Genomic DNA, 27,452 nt, shown 5'->3' with positions numbered 1-27,452 from the left:
ATAAGTCTTTGACCAACGGTTCAAGAGATTTAGTAAGTATCCTCTTTATGAAGGATCTAGAGACAGGTTGTCCTCCCATGCTACCATTGTCCTCCATATCGCTTACTATATCTGATTCAGAGTCGCCTTGAGAGTGCTGATCCATGGGCACTAGAGGCTTGGATTTAGTCGCAGTGGATTTAGTTTGTTTTTTTGTTAAGGAATTTATTCATATCTACTTGAGTTAGTGAAACTTTAGATCCAGAAGAAACTGATGTGGATCTACCAATCTTGACCATCTTTAGACGTTGAAATTCAGCAATATCGAGTAGCTATTTTAGCGCCATTCACATTCCCCCCATATAAATTTTCATGAAGGTAGTCACCTTTTTAACCCTAGAACGCATAACCATAGAAATCTACACTTCCACATACCTGGGGCCTTTTAGGCCTGTGTGCAAATAACATGGAATAACTCAAATAAAAATATTTTTCAAAGTTTATTTGAGAATTGCAAAGTAAGGATGCATTCCCACTAGCGCTGGGGTCCCAGCATTCCGGCTGCCTTAACTGGAGTTACCAGGAGGTCTGATCCATTACGTATCCCCTCCTGGCGGATCCCAGCGCCAGGGGGAACGCAGCCTAAGATGTGAATATTTCAAAACATAATAATTATGTGCAAAAACAACAAAAAGTAAGTACACGGGCTTAAAACGCACAATATATGCATTCTATGTAATTCTTTATAATAACGATTTTTTTTGTCTAAATGTTTTTTATATAAAAGTTGTAGTAAACATGGTGCAGGAATATTTCTTTTCAAACTTTCCTTTTCAACTTAACTGATGACCCCAACAATTTTCACGTAATCTGTTCGGAAGAATGTTCCTTGCAGACATTTTGTCCACAAGTAGTACAGAAAAGCTCAGATCTCCTTTCCTTCTTTGCTGAACAAATATGACGCTTTCTTTTTTTTTCTCTTGGCTCTGGATGTTCCTGAAAATGTATACCACATCGGATCATAACTTCCGTAGTTTGCCTTGGCAAGCATTTTGTGTTGCTTCGCTCCATCATGGCAGATATTAAAAGTTCATAGCAAAGTTCCATCAAGAACAGATGTCTCTTGTCCTTCCTGTTGGCATGGAATTCTGGATGAGTTTCACTATAAACAATATAGGTACATAGGTATTGAGGGCTGACACATCAAGCATATTAGAAAAAATGACTACAGGCCAATGTTTTGTCTGCCTCTTGCACGAATACTCTCCAATGATTTCGTCCATCTTGTCCACACCTCCTTTAGTTTTATTATAATGCAGGATGATTTCTGGTTTCTGCTTCCTGTCATTGGTGTCCATACTTCCATCATGAGGCATGGTAATCAGAAATATCACAGATTTTTCTTTCTTTCCTTTATAAGACACCATTGTCGCTTGATTCCAGAAACCAAAGACACTCTCATAAAGTGTTCGCTGTGGATTGTGCTTCATGATTGGAGGAACTTCTCGGCGGTTTGGCTTCATAGTGCCAACAAGTGTAAGTTGTTTCTGAAGCAAAAATGATTGCTTCTATTTCTTGGTCAGTCAAACCCCTGGATATAGACTGTGCCATTTGTAACCTTAGATGTTAGCAAACTAAAATGAAAAAAATAAATAAGGATTACAATCAGGGTTGTACACTCTTTGATGGTGTGTGTACTAAGGGTAAAGTGCAGCCCCCCTCCTCTCATTTTCAGCAGGTGCAGTAGAAGCCTCTGGATTTTTGTATCTCAGAAAGTTTCTTTTTCCAGAAACAAGAAAGCTGACTCCTTCCTCCAAAGTCTCTTCAGCAAGTAGCACACAATGAAAAGGATGTTGTCTGTCCTCCTGGTCTTGTGTGTTCAGGACCTGTGATGATGTCGGAGACGCATGACTTTGTGAGAGAGCCTCCTTCCCAAGATCACATGACCATGTAGTCAGGCAGAATCTACACTCTTCACAGCAACAGCAGAATCATAAAGACTGAGTCATAAAGACAAAGTCTTCCCCAACAACAGTAAAGACAAAAAGATTGAGGATCAGATGTAAACCTAGTACAGGCTTAAAAGGCCCCAGGTATGGGAATATGGGGTATTCCCAAAAAACTGTTGTTATATCGAAATGCCTGTAACATAAAAATATATGAACAACTGGAAATTACTAACAACTATATACCTGAGGAATACCTAGAGTTTCAGAATTCTAACTAAAGTTATCTTGCAGAAAATAGAAAACAATTAACCTAGCAGGCCTGCAAGGCCCCAGGTATGCGTTCTAGGGTTAAGGGATGCGCAAGTAGTTAGGTTCATCCTTTATTTTGAGATAGATGGATGCTGATCTTCAAAGTGACCACTGTTGTGAGTTCATTTTCCCCTCCGTCACTGAGGCCTGGTGAACTCCCTATTCTAGTGAAGGAAGGTAGTGAGCCTGATTATCAGGCACCTGGGACTAATGAAGACGATTGGCTGAGTGGAGTCACTGACTGGATTTAAGGCAGCCTACGCCCTTTCTGCCCTGCGGGTGATTTCTCTGTGGACTCTTGGACACCAGTCTGATTCCTGCTTTCCTAAAGCTAAGTTTTCTGTTTTGCCTTTTTGCATTTAAGATTTGTTTTTGTTTTTCTTGCTTTTTGGATTCTGCCACTCCCTGCTGGAGTGTGCAGTGTTCCGTTAGCTCTGTCTTCAGAAAGTACCTGAGTGCTGATTTAGTTTTTGAAGCTTAGTTGCTTCAGGGCCATTTTTATATCAGCTTGTTGGCTTTTGTCTCTGATAGGGTTTTGGCAGATTGCAGACAGCAGCCTTCCTATCCGTTCCTATCTAGGTAGTTTTTGGGCCCCGTCTTTGCTCAGTCTGTCTTTCTGTCTGTGTAAGTGTTTTCATCTTGCTTCACCGTCATTATATGTGGGGGGCTGCCTATTGCTTTGGGGTCTGCTCTGGGGCAGTTAGATTTCCCCTTTCCTTCTTTAGGCCTATGTATCTCTCCGGCTGTGATCGAGGGGTCTAGGTCATCGTAGGAAACCCCCACGGCTACTGCTAGCTGTGTTGATAGGTTCAGGGGTCTGCAATCTGATCGTTGCCAACTTCTCTGGTTTTCTGGACTTAGCTAGCATTTCTGTTTTTGCCTCCTACGGTGACTCAATCATAACAGACCACTTGGTGTCACTATTATCTCAGCAATGAGTCTGATTCTAAAGAGAGTGTCCTGAATCTTTATTTCTGCTACTCTGGGACCTCTAGTCTGAGAAAAAAAACACTCAGAGGAAAAAAAAACCCCGAGAGTTAACTCTTCAGGACATATAATGTCCCCTTTCTTCCCCAGTCTCCTTCGCCTTTATGGCATCTCCTGTTTCTCTCCCCTCCTCTCTTTCCTTCTTCTCCTCCTCTCCCCTCCTTCAGACCCAGACCCTGTTTTTTGATGTCTTCAGTGGATTATATTTTTATTGTATATTTTCTCTCCCTCCTTCCCCTCCCTCCCGGCTCCCCCCCTCCTCAGCCACAACTCTGGGTGCAATTTTATCTCACAGAGCCTGTTTGTGCTGTGCTCCCAGCGTTGCCTCTCCCTGCAATATGGCGCCAGCCAGGGGCAGGAAAAAGAGTCCAGAATGTCACCAACGTCCCCGGGTCTCGCTCGGGTAGCTTCAGATCCCGGTGACAGGCAGGCCTGCAGCCAGGGAAGTCAGGAGCAGGAGAGGAATTCACCACGCTCCCCAGCAGAGGTATGTAATGAGTGCTGCCGGCCAGCGGCTGTCAGCACATGTGAGGAGGCGGGGGAGGGGTGCGAGGGGACAGAGTAAGGCTGCAGAGTCTCTGGTGCCCGGACCTCTCAGACAACTAGTGAGGGGGAACTCAACAGGGATGGGGTGGGGAGGGAAAGTGTCCAACAGTCTCCTCAAACGGTACCTCTGTGATGCTGGATGTCTTTCCTCTACAGCAGCTCATTGTATGAAGATGGCGTCTGTCCTCTTTTCACTGGCACCTGGGACTTGGCCAGCTTTTCTTTCTTGTACAATTTTATGCTTCTGGAGGAGCAGGATGGGTTCTGGACACTATTGGTGTTCAATTTATAGCCAAGGGGTTACTTCCCTCTTTATAATCCTTTAGCTTTAGCAGGAGCACCTGGTAGACATGTCTTGTCTCAAGCTCAGCCAGGCCACGCCCTACTCAGCAGTACCTCTGCTGATCAACACATAATTAAGCCTTCATCCCAAGGCCACCCACCTTGGGATACATAACGGTCATCATCCTACTCCCATTACCACAATGGATATGCCTGTATGCCCGTCCTGGAACACCCACACAGCGCCCCCTAGTGGACACAGTGGTCACTACACGACACCTGTTAAAAACCATTCTGTTAGTTGCTGCCAACTGCTCCAGTTTATTTATATGTTTTTGAATCCTCTCTCTTCTCTAGTATTAACTATCCCTCCTAACTTTGTGTCATCAGCCAATTTAATCAATGTACCCTTAATTGATTCATCTAAATCATTGTTAAAGATCTTGAACAATACAGGGCCTAGAACAGAGCCATGTGGTACCCCATTTGAGACATTCTTCCAACTGGATGTGCAGCCATTTCTGACTTTGTTTCTGATCACTAAGGCTAGTTTCACACTTGCTTTTTTTTGCAGCGCGTTTTTCCCGCAAAAAAACGCATTGAAAAAACGCATACATAAGCATACAACTGCTGCGTTTTTTTCAAGCATTTTTATGAGCATGCATGAAAAAAACGCAGCGTTTTTATGCATTTGTATGCGTTTTTAGCGCGTTTTTACCGCGTTTGCGTTTTTTTCCAACATTTTTAGGTGGCCCCTCACACTACCCAAACCATGACTTTACTAACCCTAACCCTGACCCTAACCCTAACCCTGACCCTAACCCTAACCCTAACCCTGACCCTAACCCTTAACCAAATCATACTTAACCCTAACCCAAACCCTAAACCCTAACTAACCCTAACCCTAACCCTAACCCTGACCCTAACCCTAACCCTAACCCTAACCCTGACCCTAACCCTAACCCTAACCCTGACCCTAACCCTTAACAAAACCATACTTAACCCTAACCCTGACCCTAACCCTAACCCTAACCCTAACCCTGACCCTAACCCTTAACCAAACCATACTTAACCCTAATCCTGACCCTAACCCTGACCCTAACCCTAACCCTAACCCTAACCCTGACCCTAACCCTTAACAAAACCATACTTAACCCTAACCCTGACCCTAACCCTAACCCTAACCCTAACCCTGACCCTAACCCTTAACCAAACCATACTTAACCCTAATCCTGACCCTAACCCTGACCCTAACCCTAACCCTAACCCTAACCCTAACCCTTAACAAAACCATACTTAACCCTAATCCTGACCCTAACCCTGACCCTAATCCTTAACAAAACCATACTTAACCCTAATCCTGACCCTAACCCTAACCCTAACCCTAACCCTGACCCTAACCCTTAACAAAACCATACTTAACCCTAATCCTGACCCTAACCCTGACCCTAATCCTTAACAAAACCATACTTAACCCTAATCCTGACCCTAACCCTGACCCTAACCCTAACCCTAACCCTAACCCTGACCCTAACCCTAACCCTAACCCTAACCCTGACCCTAACCCTTAACAAAACCATACTTAACCCTAATCCTGACCCTAACCATGACCCTAATCCTTAACAAAACCATACTTAACCCTAACCCTGACCCAAACCCCAACCCTAACCCTGACCCTGACCATAACCCTAACCCTAAACCCCCTTAACTAACCCTAACTCTAACCCAAACCCCTAAATTCCATGGTTTAAAAAAAAAAACGCATATGCAAAAAAACGCATACATGAGCATGCCAGTGCGCACATATGCGCATCCATAGGCTATAATGGCCATTTTTAGCGCAAAACGTGCGCATATGTGCGCATGCGCTTTTTTGCAGGGCCAAAAAATGCAACATGCTGCGTCTGGAAAATCCCAACGCACACCCCAAAAAAACGCAGCGCATGAAAATCGCATACATGCGCTTACCAGCGCGCAGGTATGCGCACCCATGTTAAATATAGGGGAAAAAACGCATGCGCAGGTGTGCGTTTTTTTCCAGCGCTAAAAAACGCAAATGTGAAACCAGCCTAAGCCAGTTATTAATCCACCTAACAATTGCCTTGTCCATTCTATACTTGGTCATTTGTTCAATAAGGATGGTGTGGATGGTGTGAGATACTTTGTCAAATGCTTTGCTGAAGTCAAGATTTACTATATCTACAGCATTTCCCTGATCCACCCAGTGATTCTGTCATAGAAGGAAATTAAGTTAGTCTGACATGACTTATTAGTTACAAACCCATGCTGACTCTGGTTAATCACTTCATTCGTATCCAGGTACATACATGTTGTTTAATAATTTGTTCAAAGATCTTTCCTGGTATAGAAGTCAGACTCACCAGCCTCTAGTTCCCTGGGTCCACCTTCTCCCCCTTTTTGAAGATAGGAACATCATTTGCTCTTCTCCAGTCTTCTGGGACTTCTGTTCTCCAAGAATTTTCAGATTATAGAGAGTGGTTCAAAAATTTATTCTGCTATCTCCTTCAGTACCTGGGGTGTAATTCATCAGATTACATTTGCCACTTATCATTCCTTCCCTTATATCTATTAGCACACATATGTAGTATGCATGTATGCATGAATCATACCAATGTAGCTATGATAACAACCATCAAGTTATCTTTACTTACAGACAGACATTCTGTATTTCCCCATTTTATGTAATATGCAAATTGTCTCTTCAAAGAGGAAGAAGACTAAAACACTAGTGCGACCTATTATAATCAGAGACCCTAAAAGTCAATATCAACTCTTTAACTAGTCTTGCAATAGCACTTGCAAGCCAGCATCTCTTTTTGCAGAGACAGCATTTCAGGGTGTTACCCCTCATGAGCGCAAAGTATGAGATCTGATTTGGCTAGTTGAGAAGTTATGGACTGTGTCCTAAGGGGTATATTTATTTCCAAGAACAGCATGAATGGCTTAGAAGTCTACTCACCCTGACATGACAGGCTTGGCTTGTCAGTCTTCACAAGAACAAATGTTACCCCTTAGATCCCAGTTCAGAGCCTCTCACCTAGCCAAATCAGATCTCATATTTTGCACTGATGAGAGGTAACACCCCAAAACACTGTCTCTGCAAATTGTTATTCTGGTTTGGCTTTTATCCTAAGTCATAATGCAGGGCTCATTAAACAATGACTTTTAGAATCATTGCTTCCAATAGGTGGTGCTAGAGTTCTAGTCCTCTTCCTCTCTGAAGAGATAATTTGCATATTTAATTCCCAGAGGAGCATGCATGGCTTACAAGTCTCCTCACTCTGATTTGCCAGGCTTGGTTTGTCTCTCTCCATATGGAGAAACATTACCGCTTAGACCCTGTATATGTAAAATAGATACATAGATAGATCATTATAATTTGAGTATATGTCTATCTTGTTCACATAATCTTTTCACTGCTTCAACTGACAACAGAAGGAAGGAAGTAAAGGGCTAAAGTAATACTTACTGTGTTCTTTGCAATGAATTGAGTCAGTAGCCTGAAGATGAACTAGGCAACTAATCAGAGCACAGTAGTTTTAATTTTAGATTAGAAAACTGAGGTGCATATCCTAAGAGGTTTTCATTAAACATCATGGTATAATATACATAATATAGCTCTGAAGATGAGAAATAGATGTGAATTAACAGAGTCATGGTCTGCAAAGTGCAAACGTGGTGTCTGAAGCACAAAAGTTGTATAACTGTATTTTTATTATTTTTTTATTATTTTGAAGTTTTGGGCTTCTCTCAGGTAAATGTATAAACTTTCAGTGTTAGCAGAAGCATTCCACACAAAAAATAATCCCCAATATTCCAAATGTATTTTTATTTGGAAAATATTAGATATATTGGATTTAACTAAAAACATTTTCAAACACTCATACAATAGTTTTCACCTATGCCTTCACTCTTAAAACCATCATTTACTGAATATCAAAATATTTTTACTGAATCTGTTTAGTGAAAAATATTATTATTTTTTTTTAATTTATACATTTATGCATTTAGAAATATACTATATAAGTTTACATAATAATTTTACAATATGATACATACTATTTATATTAAAGCTTTTAGCCTGAAATGCAATGACCTGACATGGCAATATATTTTCCCGCTACATTATAAAATAATCTATGCTTCCTGACGTTATAAAATAAGCTACGGTAAATAAATGACGGCTACAGAATAAACTGATTTTTTTTTCATCTAAATGTAATTGAAAGAAAAACAAAAAATTGTAAATGTTTGATATCCTCTCTCATGAGATGTCATGGAGTTCCTCCAGATGCTGGTATTTATGTAAAAAAAATATTTATCCTTGGCAAATTTTATAAAATATTTCAAAAAGTAAATTCAAAAACCATAGAACATAAAATGAGACAAAGATCAAAACTTCAGAACGTATACTGGGTGAACAAGAACGATTGGTTCAAAGGCTAATTTGGCAGTATCACATCTCAATGATCAATCCTGGGACAGGTTTGTGACTGCTACGTGAAGGCAAGAAAACCAATATTTGGGGGTTAGAAAAGTGATGACTCCGTGAAAAGAAAACATTTCCATTTATCTTGCAAGCCCCACAAATATGTACTATGATATTGTCTTTAGATGCTCTGTCCATCTGTGCAAATGATGGTACATATCATTACCCTGAATGGAACTGACAGTGCAGATTTATGACGTGCATTGAATTCAATCCACAACTGTTGAAATACAGCTGTTAATTCGGAGAAAGAGATATATCTCTGTCCCATAGTCAACTGTGTTTTCATCTATGGCTTTATAAAAAAAAAACAGGAGAGAGAATTTCTTCCACTGTAGTTAAAAGCATCCGGATCTTTGTGGAACCTATCAATAATACTGTTTGCTTTTGTCTAGAAATGTTGGGATTCAGTGACACCGGATCTTCTAGATTTTCAGTTACCCTTCCATTTCGTGTTCTCAGAAGAAGGTGCAGCAGCAGTTCACTTAGTTTTACATTTCTTTCCTTGGTGAACATTAGTACAGGCTGTAAATGATTTATTTAGGGCAACAGGTAAAAAAAAAAAAGCAAACAGTTTTTATTGAGGAAATCTCCATTCATTGTGCTGTGCTAAAGAAGAGTCTCTTGACATGTATATCCATTGTTTCAGCCTGCAGGCGTCACAATGAAAAATGTAAATCTAAGAAACCTGTGGAGGAGCTGCTGTTTTTAGGTGTTCTTCTTGCTTCTAGGACCTGAAATAGAGAAAAATGCTGGGTAAAATATGAAGATGACATTCAGCATTTTTATAATAAACCATCCCATCATCAATCGGTGTCACATGAAACGTAAATGCAACATACTGAGTTGCTTCAAAGAGTTACATAAAAGCCAAAAGATGATAGTAATAAAAGAAACAATAATAATGCATATGATATGCTATAAGCAAAATACACAGCAAACTTTTACACAGTGGGTAAGGCTAACTCAAAGGTCATTCTTTGTATACTGGAAAGTTATGGAATTTTCCAAAATCTTTTTTCAATTCTTTAGTTTTTCCGATCTTTCGCAGTAATTTAACAGGAACTTTAATCGTTTGCATCCAGAGGATAAAATGATTTCTGAACATGATGTTGATCATATTTGGCACTAATAACTGGAAAGTAAGAGTAAGTACACATGGTAAAGAATTACAGGGGATATAATCTGCAGAGTTGAGAAGGAAAAATTTGTTAGAAGGGCCAAAGAATGAAATCCTGTTACTGCCACCACACTCAGTTGCAAGGAAAAAATGGGATAAAAAAAAAATCTCCAGATTAATAGCCATGTCCTGTGGTGCTCAGCTTGATATTTGCAAAAGATCATGAAAATTCATAGAAGCAAGAGAAGCAGCACTCACCAACAGTAACGTCATAGGATTGCAATCAGAGACATCAGTGAAATGAGCAACAGCTGTTTTGCTTGAGGACAAGATTCTTTTTGGCTCTCAAAAGGTGTGAGTCGGTAGCAGAATGTACAACTGTTGCTCAGTCAATCGATGTCTCTGACGGCAAACTTGTGACATTAAAATTGGTGAGTGCCACTTCTCTTCCTCTCCTATGAATTTTCATGAAAATTCATAGTAGAATACAGTAACTAGCAAGTAAATTAGATTTTTAAAATCTCGCCTGCAAGCTGTGGAGTTTTCATCCGTACAACATAACAGAGATGAAATCTGTAGCAAAATCCATGGTTGATGTGATCCTGAAAAATCGGGCAAATGTGGACCTGTCCTTCTACCCAAGGGTATAATCACACATGACAGAATGTAAGTTAGTTTTTATGAAGATTCACTGCAGATATCACTCTCATACACTGAAGAATTCTGAAGTTACAATCCATGGAATTTGAAAATCTGCAGGATGCCCATTTTCATATGGAAATTTTCCACTTCTGTTTTCCACTTAGCCGAGTGCTGAAACTTTAAAATGTCCTTTTAATTATTTGTGCTATGTATGAACTATATAGTATGGCAGTCATTATGGTCTAATCATTATTTGTTATGCTCTGATATCCAATTATTTACCCAGGGTCTAAAATTGAGAACTTTTATCTCCATGAAAAAGAAATTTTACAATGTCAACAATTACTGGATCTTGTTGTTTCATCTCTTATCAACTCTGACATTATAATCAGATTTTCTAAATCAATATAAAGGGACAACTGCTTACTTAATATCCATTTAAGTTGCTGATAATCATAGAATATGCCTTTATAGGAACGCTTGTTGGCAATTATCGGCCTGTCTAAACAAGCTGGCAATTGCTAAATGAATGAGCAAAATCATGTAGGGAAGGTGACCTGACGGATGGACGGACTTGTCAGAATAGAGAAAGGAAGGTTTGCACAGTTTAGACAGGCGTCAGTTACTACAGTGGGGAAACAGCTGAAAAAGTGTAGTGGACGTGCAGTACCTTGGGTTGACCATTAGAGGGCAGGGAGTAGTGTGAGCAAAGAACTTGACATCAGCTTAGGGCTTAGGAAACCATTGGTCATGGGGGGGCGGAGTTACAGGGAATCGGGAATGGTATAAATACTGAGGGAGGGTTCCAGAAGGTTCCAGTCCCCAGGGGGAGCTCGAGTGACAGGAGGACTGCGACAATTTGTGCACTTTGAGGAAAACCAAACCTGGGGGACTGAGGAGAGAGAATGTCAGGGGGGTGGTCCTGACTGGAAAATACCGCAGTATAGACGAGGCACCGAGGTAAAGCATATCGTATTGAAAGAGGGAGACGACTGTTCGCAGTATAGACGAGGCACCGATGTAAAGCATATCGTATTGAAAGAGGGAGACGACTGTTCCGTAAAAGTACTGTTGGTTTACGGGCCTAAGGTGGCCACAGTGACGGATCTGACAGGAGCGTCAAAGAGTGAAGAGGGACCGGTACTTATATGTACGTCCCCGGTGTAAAGTACGGTGTGCGGGAAATGGCTCTGGAAACGGAGAACTGATAAGTGAAGAGAAGTCAAGTGAGGTAAAGTGTATTGAAGTGCGGTGTACTGCGGAGGCCGTCAGGTGGACGGCGAAGAGAATAAAACTTGGACCTGTTGTACCCGACATCTGCCTCCATCGTGTCTCTGTTACATCTCTGCACGGTAAGAGAGGGACCACCCCCCAGCTCGGCCCACCGACCCTACATTCGTGTGTGATGACTTTTAAGTAAATCTTGAAATCATTGTTATTGGCAGCACATTGTCCTGAGTAAACAGGCGATGAAATACTGATAATATGATACTGCATGTGCATCTTGCAATAGGGGTATTTTTAAGGTGCTGAATTAAAAATTCTCATTTCTTTTGCGGAATTGTTTCCAGGTTTTGAGATAATTCATTCATTCATTAAAATAATGTATTCACCCAATGAGACTTGTGTGTGATAAATGCAATAGCTTTTGGTCTGTCTTTTCACTGTTTAACAGTGTTTTAGGCCTCTTTCACACTTCAGTTTTTTGCATCAGTCATAATCCGCCAAAAGGACGGATGGCGGATCCGTTTTAGTACTGATGACAACGGATGCCACCTGTCCGTTTTTTTGACGGATCCGACAAATGAAGAATTTTAAAGGAATCGCAGCCTGGAAAAGGAGAGAGAGAGAGAGAGAGAGAGAGAGAGAGAGAGTGAGAGAATTTTTTTTTTGTCCGGCACCCAGAAAGAATTTCGGGTTGAGGTTGAATTAGTGTCTGGAGGATCCGCCAGAGAAAAAAACGTTGCAAGCTCCGATTTGAAATCTTTGAGGATGGTGACGGACAGCAACTTTTGGCGGATCCACAAAAAAAAAGGATGCAACGGACGGCAATCCGTCACAATCCGCCATTAATGGAAGTCAATGGGGAAAAAAAACGGATCCTCAAAAGAAAATTGAGGATCCGTTTTTTTTCAAAACCTGGCGGATTGTGACTGATTGTAAAAAACTGAAGTGTGAAAGAGGCCTTAGGTAATGAAATATCCCATGTAATTATTTCGAGTTTCAATTTGTAGGCATAGAGTTCTATGAAAGTGACTTTTTGAAGCCAGAATTCTACTGTAATTAATTAACTATCAAATATCTCAGAAACTAGAGCCAATCTGGCAAAACTGAAGTAATATTCTTAAGCCCCTGTTACACACAGCGAGATTGCTAGCGATATCGCTAAAGCGTCACTGATTTTGTGACGCAGCAGCGATATTGCTAGCGATATCGCTATGTGTGATACTTACCTCCAACGGCTCCCCCGCTGGTTATCGCTGATCGTGCGAGAACGTCCTGGATCGTTTTTCGTCGGCCAGTTCCTGCTGGGTTTCCTGCTGGCGCCAACGAGTGACGCGTGGACGCGGTCGGGAGGACATCTTCATCGCCGTGTCTGACAGGTAAGTAACGACCGCCGACCGCTGCTATGTCGCTGGCGAGATCTGCCTGTTTGACAGCTCACTAGCGACCATTTAGCGATGCACCAGCGATCCTGACCGGGTCGTATCGTGGTCGGAATCGCTGGTGCATCGCTAAATGTAACGGTACCCTTAATCAACACCATAAACTTAATATAAAACGTTTCAGACATTGTTAGCACCAAAATCACTGTACACCAGTGTGATCATTCTGCATGTATAGAGCATTCGTCATTCTGGGTAAACAGACCATAAAATGACTACCAAGCAGCTTAATGAAGCCGACTAGTGGTCGTTTAATGGCCACTACAGTACCATGAACATCTAGCCTTGATATGTGAATGGAATAAATTAGTACGTTTTCAAGTTTTTATTCATTTCCAGTCTATCAAATAAAAAAGACTGCACAAGGCATGATACTACATACTGTGCATTTATTTATAGAGGCAGACATTAGACAATTATAGTGTTGACTCTGCATTTGTCTTAAGCACACTTTCAGCTAATGTGACAACTGTGTTCTGAAAATAATTGGATTTAAGATATCTCTTCCACTGCAAGTGTCTATACCACATCTAAAGATGACAAAGGTCTAAAGTTATTTAAACATCCACAGTTATCAAATTACTGTAGCGAAATGCTTGTCAAACATAAAACATTCTTTAGGATTAACTGTGGGTCAGATTTTAGTTAGTCTAACAGATGTTATTCTTGTTCTAAATATTCAGTCACTCTAGAACTAGAAAAATCCTAATTAAATACATAAGATTTTATTTATTTGGAACCACCATAAGTTTTTTCTAGGTGCATTATTAATACCCGATTGGTGCTGTTTTCATCTCAGCTGGGTGAATAGGGCTTAGGCAATTACCAGTCTCAGAAAAAATTATTGGACCAATGTTCCATCTGCTGAAATCTAGTACCCATAATCTGTAATATTATATTTTCAAGAAAGACACTCAGGTGCTTCTGGAACTTATTTAATGAATTGACCATTAAATGTTATGGCAGATAGTTCTCACTGCTGTCACAGTAAAGAGCCCTAATCTGTGACAATAAAAAGCCTTCTTAACATTGTTACAGACCTAGATGTAAAGCGATCATTAGAATGATGATGATATGAGAGAGGAGGAGTCCCAGATTAAGTGTGATTGATCAATGATTTGGTGCAACTGGCAATTTCCCTGCTGCATTTGAATTACAATTACACTTTTTTTTAATTCCTAATGCACTACAAACAGCAGCAAGCCAGGACAATAATTTTTGCAGAAATAAAAACATACAGTGCCTTGCGAAAGTATTCGGCCCTCTGGAACTTTTCAACCTTTTCCCACATATCATGCTTCAAACATTAAAATACCAAGTGTAAATTTTTGTTGAAGAATCAACAACAAATGGAACACAATTGTAAAGTTGAATGAAATTTATTGATTATTTTAAATTTTTTGTGGAAATTCAAAAACTGAAAAGTGGGGCGTGCAATATTATTCGATCCCTTTAACTTAGTACTTTGTTGCGCCACCTTTTGCTGCGTTTACAGTTGCAAGTCGCTTGGGGTATGTCTCTATCAGTTTTGTACATCGAGAGACTGAAATTCTTGCCCATTCTTCCTTGGCAAACAGCTCGAGCTCAGTGAGAATTGATGGAGATTGCTTGTGAACAGCAGTTTTCAGCTCTTTCCACAGATTCTCAATTGGATTCAGGTCTGGAATTTGACTTGGCCATTCTAACACCTGGACACGTTTATTTGTGAACCATTCCAATGTACATTTTGCTTTATGGTTGGGATCATTGTCTTGTTGGAAGACAAATCTCCGTCCCAGTCTCAGGTCTATTGCAGACTCCAACAGGTTTTCTTCACAAATAGTCCTGTATTTGGCTCCATCCATCTTCCCATCAATTTTAACCATCTTCCCATCAATTTTAACCATCTTTCCTGTTCCTGCTGAAGAAAAGCAGGCCCAAACCATTATGCTGCCACCACCATATTTGACAGTGGGTATGGTGTGTTCAGGGTGATGAGCTGTGTTGCCTTTACACCAAACATATCATTTGGTATTGCTGCCAAAAAATTGGATTTTGGTTTCATCTGACCAGAGCACCTTCTTCCACATGTTTGGTGTGTCTTCCAGGTGGCTTGTTGCAAACTTTAAACAACACTTTTTATGGATATCTTTGAGAAATGGCTTTCTTCTTGCCACTCTTCCATAAAGGCCAGATTTGTGCAGTGTACGACTGATTGTTGTCCTATGGACAGACTGTTCCACCTCAGCTATAGATCTCTGCTGTTCATCCAGAGTGATCATGGGCCTCTTGGCTGCATCTCTGATCAGTCTTCTCCTTGTTTGAGATGAAAGTTTAGAGGGACGGCCGGTTCTTGGTAGATTTGCAGTGGTAAGATACTCCTTCCATTTCAATATGATCTCTTGCACAGTGCTCCTTGGGGTGTTTAAAGTTTTGGAAATAATTTTATTTCCAAATCCGGCTTTAAGCCTCACCACAACAGTATCACGGACCTGCCTGTTTTGTTCCTTGGTCTTCATGATGCTCTCTGAGCTTCAAACAGAACCCTGAGACTATCGCAGAGCAGGAGCATTTATACGGAGACTTGATAACACACAGGTGGATTATATTTTTCATCATTAGTCATTTAGGATAACATTGGATCAGTCCGAGATCCACAATGAACTTCAATGAGTGTGTTTGCTGCACTGAAAGTAAAGGGGCCAAATAATATTGCACGCCCCACTTTTCAGTTTTTGACTTTCCACAAAAATTAAAAAAAAACAATAAATTTCATTCAACTTCACAATTGTGTCCCACATGTTGTTGATTTTTCACCAAAAATTTACATTTGGTATCTTCATGTTTGAAGCATAATATGTGGGAAAAGGATGAAAAGTTCCAGGGAGCCGAATACTTTCACAAGGCACTGTAACTCAGTGTCAATCAGAGACAGTGTGCTTGCTATTCACAATGTGACTGTAATGAGTTTTAGCATTTCTTGTGCAATTCTTTTTGTGAATTGGCGAATAAATGTTTTGTTTTTTTTTTTTTACTAAAAAAAATTCCAAAATCCAGACATTTCACTGCAACTGTCTATCTCACAAAGTGCACTCTATAAACAACTTTTTGCACATCTAGTCAAATTTTACATCCACATCACTGCAGCATTATCTTGCAGGTACTGACATTTTGAATGTGTACCTGTACTGACCTAGTATTAATTATTATGTAATTTTGGGAAGGCATTTTTGCACACCTGTTATACTAGTCGAGTTTAACAACCATACATGTCACAGCGATGAGGCTTTTTTGCCACATTTTGCTTTCTGTATGTTCCTACCTAGCATTTCTAGTTACGTCCTTTTTTGTCAGGCGTTGAATATACGTGTTGAAATCATTGTCAAAAGTTAATTATAGTGTTGTACAAAATGTGTGGTAAAAGAAAAAGTTACAATGGCTATGGAGAAGGTAGTGGAAAAGAAATAAAAACATACTACGGCAAAAAATGTGGTAGCTTCTAACAGCAAGAGAAGCAGCCCACCACCACTGACAGCCGCTGTCAGGGCAATATTACTACCAAATGCACTTCACAAATGGCCTCATTTGCCTTTCGCAACCGTATTAGTGGTGAGGAAGCAGAGCACATTGTGGAATATAAAACACTAGAAAAACCATCAAAGGTCAGCTTAGGGTTATCAAATTCACACTAAAGGGCATGTCACACTAAGAGATATCGCTAGCAATATCGCTATAACTTGTGAAGTTATAGCGATATTGCTAGCGATATCTCTGTGTCTGATACTTACCAGCGACCGGCTCCCCCACTGGTTATCGCTGATCGCGCAAGAACGTTCAGGACTGTTTCTCGTCGTCAGCTTCCTGTGGCGCTTCCTGCTGTGACGACGAGCGACGCGTGGAGCCGGGCGGGAGGACGCAGGATCGCCTGGTGTGACAGGTAAGTAGCGACCCCCGTCCCCAGCGATGTCGCTAGTGAGATCTGCCTGTGTGTCAGTTCACTAGCAACCACTTAGCGATGCACCAGCGATCCTGACCGCGTCATATCGCTGGTTGGGATCGCTGGTACATCACTAAGTGTGACAGTACCTTAAGTGCCAAAGGCAAGTAAAGATCCCTTATATAAAGGCCCTAAATTAAAACGTAACTTTTAATTAGTATAGTAGTAGATAACGGAAATAACACACTCTTTAAAAACACATAACACCAGACGATCAATCTGTAATGAAATAGATCATAAATCATTTGCAGCTTTTATGGCGGCGGGTACAATGTCAGGGCTTAGATTGCTCTAATCACTCATACACCTCTCTGATAGTATAGTACAATTGATTAGTGAAATCTCTTGAGGCATTTGCAATTATTCTCTGATATTATATTATTAACAGCAAATGTAAATCTCTTAGGGCATGTGCAGTCACTCAAGCCAATTATACAGGATCAGCAGTTTCATTGTGATTGGCGCTGCCAATACCACCTTGGTTCATTCAGGCAGCAGACTTATGCATGGTGCTTATGTACCAGCTCTTCCTCTAAGTATTCTAATATGAGGTGCTTATATATATGTATATATATTTATTTATTTATATATATAATGGTTGAAAACTTTTAATAGCATGCACTAGATCCGAACAGGGTCAGTTAACAGGCATGCGTTGTTGTAGGGTTTATTATATAGAGAAGAGCACCTCATAGGAGAATACTATCCTCTCATCTCTACTAAATACTGTCCAAATTATTAAAAATATAATTGCATACTAATATAAGTGCAAAAAAACACTTTCTGCGCTATTTTATTTGCAGTTTTATTCATGATATCTATAAATAAATATAGCACCAAAAAGAACCCAAATCCCAAAATATGTGCCCACAGAAAAGGGAAAAACATTGAACAAGCACTTAGATGAAACAAGCTTTTCAATACTGGGCTAAAAAACATATTTTTTATTGAAACAAGATTAAAATATATGTATAAAATGTTTAATAAACAAGAGCAGGAGCAAAAAAACGCAGACACAGGAACAGGAAAAAAGAGTTGGGTACATGTGGATATAAATAGCAATGGACTTAAATTATATAAAGTTTGTATTATTTGTATAGACCTGGGAACTGCATGATTTAAATTAATAAATACAACAAAAATCCAAGTAAAATAAAGTGCAAGTGCCCATGGACACTGAAGAGAATAAATGTCCATTCTAGACTCAATTGCCATCTTGCTCTGCACCATTTTAATCTTCTAAAATGTTATAGTTAAACAATGGCATATTTGCAGCTGGACATCTAGCTTGTTACCCAAAGTCATGAAATGCCTCCTGATGGTTTGTGTAAACTCTGGTTGATGTCCTAGGCTTGGCATGTCATGCCCTATTCCTCCTGCAGTTCAAAATGGATCCATCGTGGAGCCAGTTTTATGACCATTTCTCCAAATTGTGCCATGAGCCATTTCTCAGCACAACAATGTCAGGCCACATATTTTTCATGTTACTGTGAGCAGGTGGCATGGTCTAAACAAGCAAACATAGCTGGCAGCATTTCCAGACATCATTCGTCAGCAATTTGGGACATCATTGGTTGGCAATTGCAAAGGTTTGCAATGTTTTCAAAGGTTTTTGTACCCAAGAGCATTCAGTATGGCAGAATATCCCCTTAGCAGACAGTAATAACCTTACTGATATATGCCAAGTCTAGGTGTGTATACATACTCTCATACTCAATACTGAATAAATCAAAAGATTTTTTTTTCTGTCCATTTTTTCATCATTTGGATATCATTCACTTGTTTAAATCAATTGGGTGATTTCCATAATTCCATGACTTTTCCTTCTTGTTATTCTAATTTCATTGTGGAAGTGTGTGCTGACTAGTTGCTAGATACCATTCTGGAGTAGTTAAATAGATAAACAGACATCAAGCTTAAAGGGAAGGTGCCGTGTTTTTTCATAATTTAATGTAAAAAAGAAAATAGTATAAAAAGATATTGTCCCCTAAGCTTGACTCAGTGGTGTGTTTTTTTTTTTTTTTTTTTTTACTGTATTAATGCAGCCACTGGGGGCTGCCATCTTACCTTTCTGGCTGCTGAACGACACTTTCCATGCTCATTTACTGCAGTCCCTGGGCATAAGACATAACAGTCGGCTCCCGACTCTATCTCTATCATTGCAGCAGCATCCGGAGTGAACTGGGCACGCCCCTGTGGGCAGCTCAATTCACAGCTGTTGGTGTGGCCAGGTGCTATTTTATTAGAGCCCAGTGCTTTCCTTTTAGCTCCATTTACACTCTATTGCAAGCCCTGGATGCTGTACTGTTCCAGCATAACAGGGCTTGGATGTTCACTCTTCACATACCAGCTGCAGGAGAGGATACAGGACGAGCTCCTGGAGACCGAGCTGCTCTTTCCAAAACACCCGACCAGCTGCAGCCCCTGCTCTTGCAAAACATAGGAGGAGCTGCTTCCTTCTGTTTCAAAACACTTGGCAATCTGCTGGACATCTAATCTTCTCCTGTGTGATACTGACTGCTGAGCCGTGGATCTAATCCTCTCCTGTGTGATACTGTGTGCTGAGCCGTGTATCTAATCCTATCCTGTGTGATACTGTCTGCTGAGCCGTGTATCTAATCCTCTCCTGTGTGATACTGTCTGCTTAGCCGTGTATCTAATCCTATCCTGTGTGATACTGACTGCTGAGCCATGTATCTAATATATATATTATATATATATATATATCGTGGAAGGAGCAGGGTGACAGCAGCACAGAGTATTTCAGGAGAGCAGTGTGCTGGTCTATAGGGGGCACAGAGGGAGATATATAGTGGAAGGAGCAGGGTGACAGCAGCACAGAGTATTTCAGGAGAGCAATTTGCTGCTCTATGGGGGGACCCTGTTCGGTGCCAGGGATTGTACATAGAGCGCTGTGTTTTATACACATGGATGCTTCACAGAAATCCAGGAAACATTTCTGCTGATTGATGGCCTGTTCTGATCCAGACTTTGCATGCAAAGACAGTCAGTAACTTTGCAGGCCCCATCAAAATGGCTGCTCACTGTGTTCCTAAATGTCATCCTCTATTTTCCCTTAGCAAACACGCAGAAGGGGAGGAGAGGAGTGACACCACACCCATGTCAGCAAATTCCGCCCATAATTACTGCAGGGCAGTAATGTGAGCTAGTTGTACACTAGGTTTTTGTGCCAAATTTCAGTAGCTGCTTCCCCTAGTGTTAACAAGTGGAAATGCCAAACTTTTTAAAATTATTTTTCATATTTTACAAAATTAAAAACAAATGATAATATTTTTTAAGAAAATGTAAACATTAATTCTTCACATTTTTTCAATTGCTGAAAAAAATTTTTTGGCTGGCACCTTCCCTTTAAGCAAAGTGAAGTAAAAATTGTGTCTTGACTTCAGGAAATAATATGCCAGCAGTGTACATCTCTACATGAATACTCAGGAGGTGCACAAACACTTGACCTTGCCTTAAAAGGTATTGGATGATGACATCAAAGGTGTTTCCTGGGTTACCACGGTTACCCCTTTGCAGACTAACACTGAAGGAGCTGAGACTGGTTCTTGGGAAAGGATGGAAATGCCTACACTGGAGCCAGGACAGTTGGATGCCATATTCCTCCAAGCAAGATGCAATACATTTACATCTTTTCACCCAACATTTTTGGAGAAACATTTTAGAATATCCAGGTGGTCTAGTACAAACTTTAGATGGGTTGCAATTTTTTTTTTGAACAGTGGCAGCTTCCATTGTGGTGTCCTGGCAATGTTTTCAATAGGTCTTTTGCTACTCTCCTTGGAGGTTTTGTCATCTTTCAGGTTTGAGCATAGTGCTTTTGAATTGATCTTAAAAAGATAACCATTCCTAAAGAGAATAGCTACAGTGTTGAATTTTCTACCATTTGTAGACAATTTGTCTAACCTTGGATTGATGTACATCTAGATCTTTAGCAATGTTTTTGTAGATTTTTTCCAGCTGTAGTCCTTTGGAAAGCTATTTGTCTCAAGTCTTTGTTCACAATAACTAATTACTTTTACCAGTTACCAAGCTTTGTGTTCCTTTATTTAATGGGAAACCGACGTATGAAATACACACTTCCAGCCTCATCTCCTAAGTAAAACATTTTTTTGCCAATGGGCTCTTGCAGAGGTTCACTTACTTTTTCTCCATTTACTGTGGGTATTTACCTAATGTGCTCAAGAAAAGATACAACCAGTGGGATTGCTTGTGTGTTCTTAGCTTAGTTAGATTATGTTTTTCTATAATTGCTTTTCTCTGTGTTGCCCATTATTAGAATATTTGCTCTGCTTGTTTCTGGTTAGTGATTAGACTGGGTAATCAATATTATAGCAATGTTATCACTCTTCTTGTAGTAACTAAACTATGCATCCAAACAGACAATGCCACCTTTAATAGATCAGCTTTTATAGACGTTGTATATCTGTCCCTAATTAACTTTCGATCTTATGTAATGTGCAGGGATTGGCTTAAGAAGCCATGGGCACAGCACAGGAGAGGCTTTGTAAACGTTTAGAGGCGAAATCTGCTCTACAGGAAAATGTTCTGAATGGAGGAACACTGACTGTTTTTTCTCTTTTCAGAAGTATTTTCTCTCTTTTTTTTACCAATGTGTTAGGAGGCCCTGAACATCTACCGAGGGACTGGCCACCGGGACAAATGACCCCATGCAATCCAGGCCTGCCAGCTCATGATCAGTAGCCTCCTGTACAATGGAATAATGTGTCACTTAAAGGCTCAAATATTTGATATGACCTCAGCAAAAGAACCTAATACATTTCAATTTCCTTTAGCAAAGGATGAAAACAGGGGAAATTTATTTTCTTTATGCATGTCAGAGTTAGAGGTTGAGTTGTTAATAGTATCAAGTGCAGTAGTTGGCAACAGGATTTCTGCCAGTATAGTAATGGCCTAAGCAGAAGTGCAGTTATGCAAAAGGGATAAAAGATGTCTCTAGGTAGGGAGCAAAAAAAAATGTCTATTCTCATCCTTAAGTAACACAAAGCAAGTCCAGAGAAAACCTCAGCCCTCACCATGCTCTACATCACTAGGCAACATCGATTTCCAGGAATCAATAGAATGTTCTAATTAGATTTTTTCCGTAAAGAGGTGACAGTGACCATTATGTCAGCATAGAGGTTGACTCGTGCTTTTGGTCCACACTATGGAAGAGTATTTCTATCATCTGTACAAATTTTGTCTGTGGTGTTTTCATTAGAGGGACATATGAAAATAATCTGTAAATATTCCTGTGACATGTATATTTTTAAGGTAATCGCTATAGCAATAAGTTAGAACATTATTACATCAAATGCATGAATTCCTTGTAGTACGAACATCTGATAATTACTTGCACAGACTTGTAATTCCATGAGAAATTTAGAAAGCGCATTAAATATGGATTATCTTAAATCTCTAAAAATTGAAGGTATAGAAAAGTCATTGTTGCTTAATCTTGAAATTAATATTTTGCTAGAAGTATTCTACTAAACTTTATTTTTAAGATAACAAAAAAGGAACAATTAAAAAAAAAATTAATGTTGTTAATGGAAAATACAGACAACTGCTTTATTAACCATTTAATGCTGAAATTTCTCAGTTGAAGCATTAAGCAGAACAGCAGGAGCAGGGCATTAGGTAAGACAGGTATGAATTAGATTTTCCGCAACCCTCCCTATGCCACTGCAGTGACCCATTTGGAAAAAAATGATAGTGATCACACAGTGGGGAAACAGAAATAACTGGAACATAAAGGAAAGCTTGGAGTATGATTACTCATGGCTTAGCCAGGGATAGTCAGATTGAATGTTGGGGTTCTGGGGTGAACACTTTAAGTGTCAAGAGGGAAAGAATGGATCTTTTCCTCTACACCAATATTCAGGCATAAAAAATTACACTTTGTTCCACGTTCATTAAAACTACAGCTTTATTACCACCATGACAAATCTATCAAAATTTTCAATAAAAAATATTGCTTTGTGTCCATTTTGTGTCAGCCTGCCACTTCTCTGACATGAGCTGTGGCCAAAGCCACACTACAAATTTCCTATACTGATGGAAATTGTAGGTAATATCTAGGCCAGCTCACTGGAAGTTCATGGACAGCCCAGAGATGTGCCAACTTTATTAAGAACAGTAATCCGCTCTATAAAATTGGTGCACCTTACTCGTTTTTGGCTTTTGTTTCAAGACTGAAGCACCCAATATTCATAAATTTCCCAATTTTCCTAACATTCTTTTTGCATAATTTCTTTAAAATTACAGTATATGCAATAAATCATAGCAAAAAAGTGCAAAAATAGCATGTGACTAAATAATTATACTTCTCCAAACTTTGTTAATTATTCAGTTTTGGAACCAAATCAAATTATTCTGTGTGAACAAAGGTTGAGAGGAATAGTGTTGCTAAAAATTTACACTTAACACTTTAACGACATACATTGTGCATCATATGTCATCTTCCTGACTCGGATGTGAGCTCACAAGCCAAGCCTGCATCTTTGACAGTAGATGATGGTTGATTTAATCAGTCATCATCTGCCTCTAGCAGCCATAAGTGGAGCGGAGCTCTACTTGCAGCTGTTTACATGTCAAATGCTGCTGTCAATCTGTGCCTCTCATGAGAGTACTCCTGAGAAAGCCAGCTAGGACACCATGATTTTTGCTATGTACAGAAATGCTGTGCATTACTGTATACAGCACAAAAAACTCAGATGATCACAGGTTTAAGTCCCCTAAGTGGACTAACAAGTACAGTGAAAAATAAACCAAAGTTTACAAAAAATGAAAAAAATCTAAAAACATTCTTAGTGACAGAGCCAATTTGGTACTTAATGACCAAGCCAATTTTTACAATGCTGACCACTGTCAATTTATGAGATTATAGCTCTGGAACACTTCAACGGATGCAACTGATTCTGAGTTTGTTTTTTTCACGACATATTGTAATTCATGTTAGTGGTAAAATTTCTTCTATATGACTTGCGTTTATTTATGAAAAAAATGGAAATTTGGCAAAAAAATTGAAAATTTTGCAATTTTCAACATTTTAATTTTCAAGCCCTTTAATCAGAGAAAATTTTATTTTTTTCACAAAAAATTTACTTTGGTACCAAACTTTTTTTTATTTTCACAAGGGTATCAGGAGAAACTGGACCACAAAATTTGTTGTGCAATTTCTCCTGAGTACATCAATACACCGTATGTGGGGGAAAGCCACTGTTTGTGTGCATGGAAGGGCTCAGAAGGGAGGGAGCACCGTTTGACTTTTCAAATGCAAAATGGCTGGAATCAATAGCGGGTGCCATGTCATGTTTGGAGACCCCCTGATGTACCTAAACACTGGAAAAAAGGAGAAAAAAAATCCAGCGTAGAGTGGAATGATAATAAATTCTTTATTAACTAGTTATTTAAAAAAGGAAAAACAATTTCCATAGGTTATGCAGGCACATACAGCTCCATGTAGGACAGGTCAATGCGTTTCAATGTGTCTTTGTCAAGACCTGACTCAATGTCAGAACACAGGTCTTAAAATAGCATGCTTCCCTATAGAGTACACCACCTGACAATAATTAAATTGTTAAACACATATATGAACCTTAATAAAAACAAGTGAGAAAAAACTGACAAGTATATACAAAATATAAAAAGAATAATGCATACAGAGAATTGTTGACAAATTGATTTTGACAAAAAAGATAAGACAGACATGAAAGGTTTTTACAAATGCAAATTTCAGTACTGCTTGATCAAATCACATCAAGCGTTTAAACCAAGGGGGTGCGGGTATTCAGAGTAAAAATCCAAAAGGATTCCCTATTCAATAATTTCCGTTTTTAATTACCTCCTCGTTGCGGTTTGAAAACTTTCTCAATACCATTAACCCCTTCATGACCCAGCCTATTTTGACCTTAATGACCTGGCCATTTTTGGCAATATTGACCAGTGTCCCTTTATGAGGTAATAACTCAGGAACGCTTCAACGGATCCTAGCTATTCTGAGATTGTTTTATCGTCACATATTGGGCTTCATGTTAGTGGTAAACTTAGGCCGATAATGTTTGCATTTATTTGTGGAAAAAACGGAAATTTGGCGAAATTTTGAAAATTTCGCAATTTTCACATTTTTAATTTTTATTCCATTAAACCAGAGAGTTATGTGACACAAAATAGTTAATAAATAACATTTTCCACATGTCTACTTTACATCAGCACAATTTTGGAAACAAAATTTTTTTTGGTTGGGAATTTATAAGGGTTCGTTGACCAGCGAGTTCTCATTTTTACAACAAAATTTACAAAACCATTTTTTCTAGGGACCACCTCACATTTGAACTCACTTTGAGGGGTCTATATGGCAGAAAATACCCAAAAGTGACACCATTTTAAAAACTGCACCCCTCAAGCTACTCAAAACTACATTCAATAAGATTATTTACCCTTCAGGTGCTTCACAGCAACTAAAGCAATGTGGAAGGAAAAAATGAACATTTTAATTTTTCCAACAAAAATTTTCTTTTAGCATCAATTTTTTCATTTTCACATGAGCAACAGGATAAAATGGATCCTAAAATTTGTTGGGCAATTTCTCCTGAGTACACCAATACCTCATATGTGGTCATAAACCACTGTTTGCGCACACGGCAGGGTTCCGAAGGGAAGGAGCACCATTTAACTTTTCGAATGGAAAATTAGCTCCAATCATTAGTGGACACCATGTCGTGTTTGGAGAGCCCCTGTGTACCTAAACATTGGAGCTCCCCCACAAGTGACCCCATTTTGGAAACTAGACCACCCAAGGAACTTATCTAGATGTGTGTTGAGCACTTTGAACCCCCAAGTGCTTCACATAAGTTTATGACGCAGAGCAGTGAAAATAAAAAAACAATTTTTTTTCCTCAAAAATGATTTTTTAGCCCGCCATTTTTTATTTTCACAAGGGTAACAGGAGAAATTGGACCACAAAAGTTGTTGTGTAATTTGTTCTGAGTACACAGATACTCCATATGTGAGGGGGAACCACTGTTTGGGCGCATGGGAGAGCTCAGAAGGGAAGGAGAGCAATTTTGGAATGCAGACTGATGGGATGTTCTGCGGGCATCATGTTGCGTTTACAGAGCCCCTGATGTGCCTAAACAGTAGAAATCCCCCACAAGTTACCCCATCTTGGAAACTAGACCCCCCCAAGGAGCTTATCTAGATGTGTAGTGAGCACTTTGAACCCCCAAGTGCTTCACAGAAGTTTATAAACGCAGAGCCATGAAAATTAAAAATCATTTTTTTTCCTCAAAAATGACTTTTTAGCCCGCTATTTTTTATTTTCACAAGGGTAACAGGATAAATTGGACCCCTAAAGTTGCTGCTCAGTTTGTCCTGAGTACGCTGGCACCCCATATGTGGGGGGGAACCACTGTTTGTGCGCACGGCAGGGCTCAGAAGGGAAGGAGCGCCATTTGACTTTTTGAATGGAAAATTAGCTCCAATCGTTAGCGGACACCATGTCGTGTTTGGAGAGGCCCTGTCTGCCTACACTTTGGAGCTCCCCCACAAATCACCTCATTTTGGAAACTAGACCCCCTAAGGAAGTTATCTAGATGCATAGTGAGCACTTTGAACCCCCAGGTGCTTTACAGAAGTGTATAACGCAGAGCTGTGAAAATAAAAATATTTTTTTTCCTCAAAAAATGATTTTTTAGCCTGCTATATTTATAATTTTCACAATAGTAACAGGAGAAATTTGACCACAAAAGTTGCTGTCCAGTTTGTCCTGAGTACGCTGGTACCCAATATGTGGGGGGGAACCACTGTTTGGGCACACGTCGGGGCTCGGAAGGGAACTAGTGACGTTTTGAAATACCGACTTGATGGAATGGTCTGCGGGCATCATGTTACGCTTGCAGAGCCCCTGATGTGCCTAAACAGTGGAAACCCCACACAAGTGACCCCATTTTGGAAACTAGACCCCCCAAGGAACTTATCTAGATGTGTGATGAGTACTTTGAACCCCCAAGTGCTTCACCGAAGTTTATAACTCAGAGCCGTGAAAATAAAAAATCATTTTTTTAGCCCCCAATTTTTTATTTTCCCAAGGGTAACAGGAGAAATTAGACCCCCAAAGTTGTTGTGCAATTTTTCCTGAGTACGCTGATACTCCATATGTGGGGGTAAACCACTGTTTGGGAGCACGTTGGGGCTCGGAATGGAGAGAGTGCTGTTTGACATTTTGAACTCAAAATTGGCTGGAATAAATCGTGGCGCCATGTCGCGTTCGGAGACCCCGTTATGTGCCTAAACAGTGGAAACCCCTCAATTCTAACTCCAACTCTAACCCCAACACACCTCTAACCCTAATCCAACCCTAATAATAACCCTAATGCCAACACACCCCTAACCCTAATTCCAACTCTAACCCTAACTACAAGCCTAACCCTAATTCCAGCCCTAACCCTAATTCCAGCCCTAA

General features: G+C 39.8%; 1 protein-coding gene across 2 annotated transcripts in view; it reads right to left on the bottom strand.

Annotated features, from left to right (window-relative positions):
• Positions 1-7,887: 7,887 nt before the first annotated feature.
• PRR16 (proline rich 16) overlaps positions 7,888-27,452 on the bottom strand; it is a 576,663-nt gene continuing 557,098 nt past the window's right edge. For both annotated transcript variants that reach the window (XM_073555133.1, XM_073555199.1), the window contains one exon: positions 7,888-9,296. The gene's annotated coding sequence lies outside the window, so the exon portion shown is untranslated. The remainder of the gene's footprint in view (positions 9,297-27,452) is intronic.

The sequence above is a fragment of the Dendrobates tinctorius genome, unplaced genomic scaffold (genome assembly GCF_039654945.1).
Source record: "Dendrobates tinctorius isolate UK_male_01 unplaced genomic scaffold, ASM3965494v1 ptg000003l, whole genome shotgun sequence".
Lineage (NCBI taxonomy): Eukaryota > Metazoa > Chordata > Amphibia > Anura > Dendrobatidae > Dendrobates > Dendrobates tinctorius.
Note: the sequence above shows the minus strand (reverse complement) of the source record. Positions and strands in the feature narration are given on the sequence as shown.